Source organism: Oenanthe melanoleuca, chromosome 27, assembly GCF_029582105.1.
Source record: "Oenanthe melanoleuca isolate GR-GAL-2019-014 chromosome 27, OMel1.0, whole genome shotgun sequence".
Taxonomy (NCBI): Eukaryota; Metazoa; Chordata; class Aves; order Passeriformes; family Muscicapidae; genus Oenanthe; species Oenanthe melanoleuca.
In genome coordinates this window covers 4682026-4692285 of record NC_079360.1, presented here as the reverse complement: position 1 = coordinate 4692285, position 10260 = coordinate 4682026, and positions in this window count along the sequence as shown.

Here is a 10260-nt window from a genome sequence, read left to right as displayed (position 1 = left end):
ACGGGAGGGGACAGAGTGACAACGGGGACCGTGTTTTGGGGTCTGGAGGACACAGTAAGGGATAATTCGGATCTTTTCTGACTCTGGGTGTGACACACCTGAGGGGTTTGCCCCTCCTGTCCCCCCTTCCCCTCCTGCTGTTTTTGGGGTGGTCTGACATCCCCCCAAAGCTCAAGCCGAGCCCCCCGTGCCCACCCCCGTGCCCACCCCGAGGCCAGGCCTCCCTGGCACCTGTCCTTGACCCCGGGGAAGTCCCGGTGTCCCCTGGAGCCACCACCGCGGCATTTGGCTCTGCCCCGGCCGCTTCCCTTGGCCCCAGGCCAGCTCGGCTCCCGTCAATATTTTCCATTCCCAGTGGGGCAGCGCCGCGCCGGGGGAGGGTGGGGGGGCGGCTCGGTGTCACCCCGCCGCTCCCACGGCGCACGGAAGGACGGGTGACACTGCCGCTGTCCCCTCTCCTGGCAGCCCGATGGCTGCGGGATCCCTCTGGAGCTGCGGGGGGAAGGAGGGAAAGGGGGACCCACGGCTGAGCCCCCCCACGGGGGTCCGCGGTGATGGTCTGGGGACAGTGGGAGCAGCTGGGGACAGGGGACGGGGATGGGGACAAGGGACAAGGGACAAGGGACAAGGGACAAGGGACAAGGGACAAGGGACAAGGGACAGGGGACAAGGGATAAGGGACAGGGGACAAGGGATAAGGGACAGGAATAGGGACAGGAGTGGGGACAGGAATGGGGATGGGGACAAAAATAGGGACAGAGACAGGGACGGGGACAAGGGACAGGAATAGGGAGAGGAGTGGGGACAGGGATAGGGATGGGGACAGGAGTGGGGATGGGGACAGGAATAGGGACAGAGACAGGGACGGGGACAAGGGACAAGGGATGGGACTGGGGATGGGGACAGGGAAAAGAGACAGGAATAGGGATAGAGATTGGGATGGGAACAAGGGACAGGAATGGGGACAGGGGTAGGGACAAGGGACAAGGGACAAGGGACAAGGGACAGGAATAGGGATGGGATAAGGATGGAAATGGCACAGCACTGGGGATGGGATAAGGATGGTGCCTGAAATGGGGACAGGGATAAGGATGGGAACAAGGTGGCAGAAATGGAGATGGAGATGGGTTGGGGACAGGGGACTGGACTGGGATAGGAATAGGGACAAGAGACAGGAATGGGGATGAGGGCAGGAAGGGAATGGGGGCATGGATGGAGATGGGGACAAGAATGGGAATGGGGACAGGATTTGGGATGGGAACAAGGATGAAGATGAGGAGTGGAGATGGGGACACAGAACAGGATGGGGACAGGGATGAGGATGTGGCCCGGGATGGGGACGGGCCGTTCACAGGGACAGGAACAGGGACAAGGATGAGGAATGGGGACAGCCCTGCTGTCCCAGCCGTGGGGCAGGAGGAAATGGGGAGTTAAGGATGCGCAGGGCGGCCATGGGGGTGGGTGGACGGGAGGACGGGACCCCCGGGTCCGCACGGGGGTGTCCCGGGGGCGTCCCGGGGTGTCCCGGGGGTGTCCCGGGGTGTCCCGGGGGTGTCCCGGGGGTTGTGATGGCCTTTGGCCATCCGGGCCGGATTTTCAGCCGTGCCATCGCTCAGAGGGGTCCCGGCCTCCAATCTCTGTTCAAACCCCCCCACCGCTCCCTCCCCACACTTTTCCTGCTCCCTGGGGTTGGCAGTGGGGACAGCATCCCCCTGTCCAGCTGTCCCCACCCTCCCGGGCCACCCCCAGAGCGCTGCCACCCCCTCCCCAACCCACCGAGCAGCGACCGAGTGAGAAAAATAAGAAAAACAAGGAAATTTCTAGAATTATTTCATTCTAGGAGGGGAAATAAAGGCCGGAGGGGGGTAAAGGACGGGGGGTCGCGACTCATTAACGGGGGGGGGGGAGCCAGCGCTGAGGCACGAGCGCTCCTGACGTCACCACGCGCTAATTCGTTCCCGTTTTGCCATCGCCGCCGAGGATAAATTCACAGGGACACCCCCCCGGTGTGTGGCCACCCAGAGGGTGTCGGGCTCGCCAATGTCCCCGCAGCTGGGGACCTGCCACCGCCACCCTGAGGGTCCCGGCGGGGCGGGACAAGGAGTGTGGCCCTGTCCCCAGGATGTCACGCCCTTGAGTGTCCCCCCCCTCCCGCCACGGTAAAGTGACACCAGGGACGCTGGAAGACGCGGCAGGACTCCTGGGGAGATGTTGTCACAAGTGTCGCCGTGCGGGGAGGACTCGCGCAGGGCCAGGAGGGACAGGAGGGGACAGGACTGACAGGAGGGGACAGGAGGGACAGGAGGGACAGGAGGGACAGAGTGACAGGAGGGGACAGGAGGGACAGGAGCCGTGTCCTGAGCGTCACCTTGAACACCCCCAGCTGTCCCATTGGCCGGCGACAGGGACATCCCGGACACCTCGGGGACACTTGGGGTGGGACAGTCCAAGCGGCCTGAGCTCCACAAGGAGCGACCACCAGAATTTGGGGTCCGAGCCCTCCCCACACCCCAAATCCTCACCCAGGAGCTCCGGGGTTAAATTTCCCAGCCCCGTGCCTCAGTTTCCCCTCTGCGGGTGGCTCATGCACATCCGAGTGTCCCCGGTGGGGACAGGTGGTGGCCGAGGTGGCCACTGTGTGGTCGCCACACCCTGTCCCTCCTGGCCACTCGTGTGGCTTCGGGCACTCGCCAAATTCCAGCAGAGAGTGGCCAGGAGGAAGCGGCTCGGCTGCTCGGGGGTTGGGGACACATTTGTCACCTCCCTTCCCGAAGTGGCCGTGTCCCGGCAGGATCCCAAAAACCCTTGAGCCAACCCTGGCATCGCCCCGTTCCTCATTTTCTCCCATCCCTGGGGGTTGGATTATCCCGCGTGTCCCCTGTCCCCGTCACCTCTGGGGAGTGTCACCACCCTGGCATGTCCCCTCTCCTGGGCATCATCCCGCCACTAAAACCGCGCAGAGGGACTGAGCAGAGGGTTGAACCCAGCCGGGGGTGCAATTCTGAAGTCCCCAAAGTGTCCCCAAAGTGTCCCCAAACCCTCTGTCCCCACACCTGGGCATCATCCCACTGATCCCGGGACCAAAACCCCGCAGAGGGACCGGGCAGAGGGCTGCACCCAGCCGGGGGTGCAATCCTGAAGTCCCCAAAGTGTCCCCACAGTGTCCCCACGCCTCCCTCCAGCCCAGCCCCCAGCCCGGTTCTGTCTCTGCCGTGGAAGGACTCGGCAGGAATTTGGGCTTCTGGGGACTCGGGGGAAACTCGGCGGTAATTTTCTTAGTCAATGGCATCGTTCCTGTTTTCATTATTAAAATGAGCACGAGGGCACCGGGCACCCGCTGGGGGCTAAATTTGGTCTCAGGGAAAACCAAAATCGCCGCCCCCACCCCGGAGGAATTTGCATCTCGCCGCTGCTCGAAGGCAGCGCGGTGCCGAGCGGGTCATGGAGGCATGAATTACAAACCGCAGGTGGCCCCCGGCCACCTGGCACCCACCCGGGGGACCCCCGGCCCGGCCACCTGGCACCCACCCGGGGGACCCCCGACCCCGCATCCGCCGCCCACCTGCAGCCAGAGCCGCATCCCCGAGCTCGATCCCGGAGCAAAGCCATCCCAAAATCCGCCCCTGGGTTCCCACCCCTTCTGTCCCACAGTCAGGTCACCCCAAGGATTTTGTCGCCCCCACCCCCAAAACCTGGCCAGGTCCCCCCGCCACCTCCTCTGAGTCACGGGCGGTGACGAGCGGGCAGCAGGCAGAGCCAGTGGGGAGTTTTGGGGGGGCTCAGATCCCCCAAACCCCTGCAGGGCCCCCCCACGCAGCTGCACCCCCTGCCCCAAACCACCCCCGCTTTGGGGGAGCGAACCCCCAAAAAGGAAGCAGGGGAGAGGAGGGGTCGTTTGGAATTGAGGACCCCAAAAAATTCCCTCCCCAAATCCCGAGCAGCGCTGGGAGGATGCTCAGCCCCACCAGGAAAGGGGAAAAGGGTGACACGGGTGGGTGGGTGTCGCTCCCAGGGCCAGGCCGGGGGGTGACAATTCGGTGACAGGGCGGGGGGGTGGCGGTGGGTCAGACGGCTCCTTAATCTCGGGGAAGGAAGCGGCTCCGGTTACGGAGCTGCCCTCGGTGTAAAAGGAGAGCGACAGGAAGAAAACTCATTAACATCGTTCCAGCCGCTGCCATCCAAAACCCGCCTGCTGCCGAGCCCCGCGTGTCCCGCGTGTCCCCCGTCACCGCTGTCACGGAGAGTTGGGGAGACCCCCCCTCCACCCTAAAAAAAAAAAAAAACTCCCAAAAAAACTGGTCCCTCCTGCCGGACCCATCCTGTCCCCGCTGCCCCCGCAGAACCGACCCGCGGTTCGGCTCCGGTGCCTCCTCCTCTTCCTCACCCCGCGTGGGAGGTGGCGCCGTGTCCCTGGTTCGGTGTCGCCGTGTCCGGGGTGCCCCCCGTGCGTGGGAGGGGGGATCAGTGGCTGCGTGGGGAGGGGTCTGTGCGGGTGCAAAGGGGTGTGAGGGGCTCTGGGGGTGTCTGGGTGTGCAAGGGGGATCCCAAAATGTGAGGAGGGAGCTCGGATGGGTGTCTGGGTGTTCCGGGGGGGTCCCCAAATGTGAGACAGGGGTCCGGGTGGGTCCCCGAATGTGAGTGGGGGGCCCGGGTGGGTATCTGGGTCTGCCAAGGGGTCCCTGAGTGTGAGAGGGGGTCCCGGGTGGGTGTCTGGGTGTGCCAAGGGGGGTCCTCAAATGTGAGAGGGGGACGCCGGTGGGTCCCCAAATGTGAGAGGGGGGCCCGAGTGGGTATCTGGGTGTGCCAGGGGGGTCCCCAAATATGAGAGGGGTCCGGGTGGGTGTTTGGATATGCCAGGGGGGTCCCCGAATGTGAGCGGGGTCCCCCGGTGGGTCCCCAGATGTGAGCGGGGGGCCCGGGTGGGTCCCCGAATGTGAGCAGGGTCCCCCGGTGGGTCCCCGAATGTGAGCAGGGTCCCCCGGTGGGTCCCCGAATGTGAGCGGGGGGCCCGGGTGGGTCCCCGAATGTGAGCAGGGTCCCCCGGTGGGTCCCCGAATGTGAGCGGGGAGCCCGGGTGGGTCCCCAAATGTGAGCAGGGTCCCCAGGTGGTGCCCGGCTGCGCCAGGTCGCAGCTGTCCCCCTGTGCGCGCATCCGCCGCCGCCGTGCGCGGCTCGGGGGGGTCCCGGGGCGGGCGGAGTCCGTTTCACCCCCCGCCGCCACCCCCGGCCCCTCGCCCCGCTCCTGTACGAGGCGATTTTCTTCATCCTCGGCGAAGAGCCGCGGCTCCCTGGGGAGCGCCGGGGGGGCTGCAGCCCCTGTCCGGCCGGCTTAGCGTGACGGGGGCGCGGGGGGCTCCGGGCTGGCGCCCCCGGCCCTTCCTCTTCGTCAGCGGGAGGCGAAGGCCGGGGAGTGATGTGCGCTGCCCGGGCGGCGGGGACGGCGGGCGAGACACGGGCTACAGCTTCTGACAACGCGCGGGCCCCGCGGGCACGCGTGTGCGGGATCGCGCTCCAGCCCTGCCCAAAGTGTCTCCATCCCACCCCCCCCCCGGTGGGGGATCCGGGCAGGGGAGGGGTCCCGCGGGGTTTGGGGACGTGGGTGGCATGGGGACGTGTGGGGCTGGGGTGGGGTGGGGATGGTTCTGCGCTGTGGAAGGGAGGGAGGTGTGGGGGATGCCCCACAGGTAGAGGTTCTGCTCCACTGGGATCGATCCTGACCCACTGGGATCAATCCTGAGCAACTGGGATCAATCCTGGGATCAATCCTGACCATCTGGGATCGATCCTGAACAACTGGGATCGATCCTGAACAACTGGGATCGATCCTGTCCCAATGGGATCAATCCTGGAACCAATCCTGCCCCGCTGAGATCAATCCTGAACAACTGGGATCAATCCTGAAAAACTGGGACCAATCCTGAACAACTGGGATGGATCCCGTGCCAATGAGATCAATCCTGAACAACTAGGATCGATCCTGACCCACTGGGATCAATTCTGTCCCGCTGGGATCGATCCTGAATAACTGGGATCGATCCTGCTCCACTGGGATCAATCCTGGGACCAATGGGATCAATCCTGACCAACTGGGATCAATCCTGAGCAAATGGGATCAATCCTGGGATCAATCCTGACCAACTGGGATCAATCCTGAGCAACTGGGATCAATCCTGGGATCAATCCTGACCAACTGGGATCAATCCTAAGCAACTGGGACCAACTCTGCCCCTCTGGGATCAATCCTGTCCCACCGGTATCGATTCTGTCCCATCGGGGACAGTCCCACCTGTCACATCCCATCCTGCCCCGAGGGGTCTGTCCATCCCCCTCTGTGGGGTCTCATTTTGCTTTTTTGGGGTCCGATATCCCCCACGGGATCCCACCCTGTCCTGCAACGCTCCATCCCACTCTGTGGGGTCTCATTTTGCTTTTTGGGGTCCGATATCCCCCACGGGATCCCACCCTGTCCTGCAAGGCTCCATCCCACTCTGTGGGGTCTCATTTTGATTTTTGGGGTCCGATATCCCCCACGGGATCCCTTCCTGCCCCGAGGGATCCCACCCTGTCCTGCAACGCTCCATCCCCCTCTGTGAGATCCCACCCTGTTTTTTGGGGTCCATTCCCGCCCCATCAGCCCCAATCCCGTCCCGTGCAGTCCCGCAGGATCCGCTGCGGTTCCGAAGGGTTCGATCCTGCCCCGGGGTGGGGGGGGGAGGCTGGGGGGCAGCTGGAGGCCGGACAGCGGCGGGGACTGACGGACGGACGGACAGACGGACACCCAGCGCGTGCCAAGCGGCAGAGCCGGGAGTTAAAAATACCCGAGGGGGCCCTGCGGAAGTTGGAGGTATCGGCAGCGGCTGCTCGGGACCGGGGGGCGGCGGGGGCGGGGGGGGACACCGGACTCGGGGGTCGCTGGCACCGCGGTGTCCCGGCTCCCCACCCCCCCAAAATCACGGGGCAGGAGGAGATCCTCACACCCCCCTCCTCACCCCCGGGGTGGGGGGGGGGGGGGTCACCCCGAGCTCGCCGTGCGCCCCCCGCCCCCTCCGCGGCCACGGCGAGGGGAGCTCGTGGAAATGCAAAGTGACAAATGACGCCCCGCGCGCGTTAATTGATGTGACGCGGGGATGACACCGCGCTCGCACCCGGGGCCGGAGCGCGGGAAGAGAGAGGAAAGGAGGAGAAAAATAATAACAATAAAAAAAAAAATATATAAAAACAACCGAATTCCAATCAAATGGTAAAAATAGGTCACGGTGGAGGAGCCGGTTTCATTTCAGCCGCGGGTTAAATAAAAGGAGCCGCCCGTGGGACACGGGAGAGCTCGGACGGTGGCGGGAGGGGGGACGAAAAGGAGGGAATGGGACACGCCACTCACACCTTGAGCTCTGCCAGGGCCGTGGGACCCCAGCCCCAAATCCCACCCGGCACCCGCGTCCTGCCACCAGGCAGGGCCAGAGTGTCCCCAAAGCGCCGCTGTCGCAGCCCCGGAGGGCTCGGGGACACCCGCGGTGACCCCGTGGGGCTGGCCCGGTGCTGGGGTGGCCCCGCGGTGGCCGCAGCCGCTGTCCCGGCGGGTCACCGGCAGTTCAGGCCGCCGCTGTCCCTGTCCCCGGGCTCCTGCTGGATTTTGGGGCCAGCCGCGGGTCATGTCCCCGACGGCCACACGTGTCCCCATGGCCGAGGTGACCCTTGGGGACACCGCCAAGCCTGGCCACCATCACTGCTGTCCCCCAGAGCCACGCAGGGACTTGGGGACACATCTACTGCCCCTCACCCTGGTGACAGCAGGGAGTGCCAGGACACGGAGTGATTTGGGGAAAGGGGGTGTCCCTTTCCTGTCACCCCCCCTTTGGATGCTCCATAGGGGTGACCCCGAGTTTAACCCCACTTACGGCTCCGGCAGACGCCGCCCGGGACACAGATGGGTTGTGACAACCGAGAAGTCGCCCCGGGCGGGCTGTGGCGAGGCGCTGGCCGCGGCGAGGGGGGGGGTCGGCCAGCCCCGTGTCGCGGCGCGTTGGCTCCGTCACCTCCCCGCAGCGAGGCGCGGGGTGCGGGCGGCCCGAGGGGCGCGGTGGCACTTTGTCTCTCCGCTGCAGCCGCGATGGCGCTGGGCACATGGCAGCCGGGGCTGCGGCTGTGTGTTTGTTCGCGTGTCCCCCACCCCTCCCCGCGCTGGCGTTTGAGGCCGCGGCCCCCCGTGATGGTTGGGGACAGGATGGATGGAAAGAGCCCAACACATCACGGGGATCAGGGACACGGCAGGAGGGGACGCGGCGCGTCCTCCCCCAGGCCGGGGTGTCCTGGGTGTGAAGGGCAGGAGGTCCCCGGGGGCCACCAACGCTGTCCCCAAGCGTGGAAACCTTGTGGAAACCAGGAAAAGCCTCTGCCGGAGGTCGGGAGCTGCTGGCAAGAGTGTGGGGCAGGGACAGGGACAAGGACCGGGACAGGCACAGGCACAGGCACAGGGACAGGGACAGGGACAGGGACAGGGACAGGGACAGGGGCAGGGACAGGGACAGGGACAGGGAGAGGGACAGGGACAGGCACAGGCACAGGCACAGGGACAGGGACAGGGACAGGGACAGGGACAGGGACAGGGACAGGGACAGGGACAGGGACAGGGACAAGGACCGGGACAGGGACAGGGACAGGGACAGGGACAGAGACAGCGACAGCGACAGCGACAGCGACAGCGACAGCGACAGGCGGGGCAGGAGAACCGGGGGGATGCAAGGAGCAGCCCCGTTGGGGGTGTGGGGACCCCAGGGTGCGGCAGGGTGGCACCGGGGGTGACGTGGGCAGCCTGGAGGGATGCCGGCAGCTGGACCACAGCTGGAACACATCTGGACAGAGGGATGGGGCAGGGACCCTCTACTCTGCTGGACACGGATGCCCAGGGGTGACATGGGGACCCTGAAGTGATGGTGGCACCAGGACCCACAGTTAGATAAAGGTGCTCAGAGGTGACCAGGGGACCCAGGGGTGATGCTGGCACCGGGTACCCAGTTAGATGAAGGCGCCCAGTGGTGACCAGTGATGTTGCCACCAGGGTGATGGTGGCACTGGACATCCAGCCCGGACACAGCCACCCACGGGTGATGCTGGCACCAGGGTGACGGTGGCACCAGGATCCCCAGTTAGATTAATGTTCCCAGGGGTGACATGAGGACCTTGGGGTGATGGTGGCACCTGGACCCAGTTAAATGAAGGTGTCCAGGGGTGACCAGGGGACCTTGGGGTGATGGTGGCACCTGGACCCAGTTAAATGAAGGTGTCCAGGGGTGACATGAGGACCTTGGGGTGATGGTGGCACCTGGACCCTGTTAAATGAAGGTGTCCAGGGGTGACATGAGGACCTTGGGGTGACGCTGGCACCAGTTACCAGCTGGATGAGGTACCTGGTGTCACCTCAGCGTGACAATTTGGGCACTTTGGGGCCACCCAGGCACCCCTGGAGCCGGGCTGAGCCGCGAGGCTGAAGCGCAGAAAAAGCGAGTTGAGATCCGAGCCGGAGGATTTGTCCCCACGGGGGTGGGGTGGGCACAGCCGCGGTGCCACCCGGGGTCCCCCCCCAATTCAGGGCAGCCCCTCCATTTCTTATAAACGCCTCTGGCACGGCTGCCCCGTGACACGGCAGCTCTGGGGCTTGTGGTTAAGCCCCAGGGCTCCGGCTTTGACTCACACCGGATCCCCGGCACTGAGGGGCCTTTCGGGGCGCCCACGGCTGGAAAGAAACGCTCACCCCGCAGGGAGAGCCCGGCGCTTCCTCGCAGAGCCGTTTCCTATAAACCCCGACGGAGGGGACGCGGCGAGAGCTGCCACCGTGTCCCCCGAGCCCGGCTGGGGGGTCCCTGCAGCCCCCCTGGATCTGTAGGGGGTTCCCTGCTTTGTTGTGGATCCCTTTGGAAGGGTAAAGGAATAATCGGGAATGAGATTCCAGCTCGGGACGTCAGAGAATTCCCTGTGCGACATCACGGGGACAAGGACAGTCCCGTCCCCGCCTGGAGCTGGCGCCGAGCTCCGTCCTCGGGTCCCTCCCCCTGCAGGACCCGAGCAGTGAGAATAGTTTCGTTTTTCTCCTAAATGATAAAAAACACTGAGAAAAGGAGGGGAAAAAAACCCCAAAAAAACAAAAAAAAAACCCAACCCAACGGAAAGCTGGAAAAAGAAACCTTAAAGGTGCCCAAAATAAGAGGGGGTTTTGCTGGGAAAAAAAAAAAATTAAAAAATGGAGTTGTCGTCTAGGAAACGGAG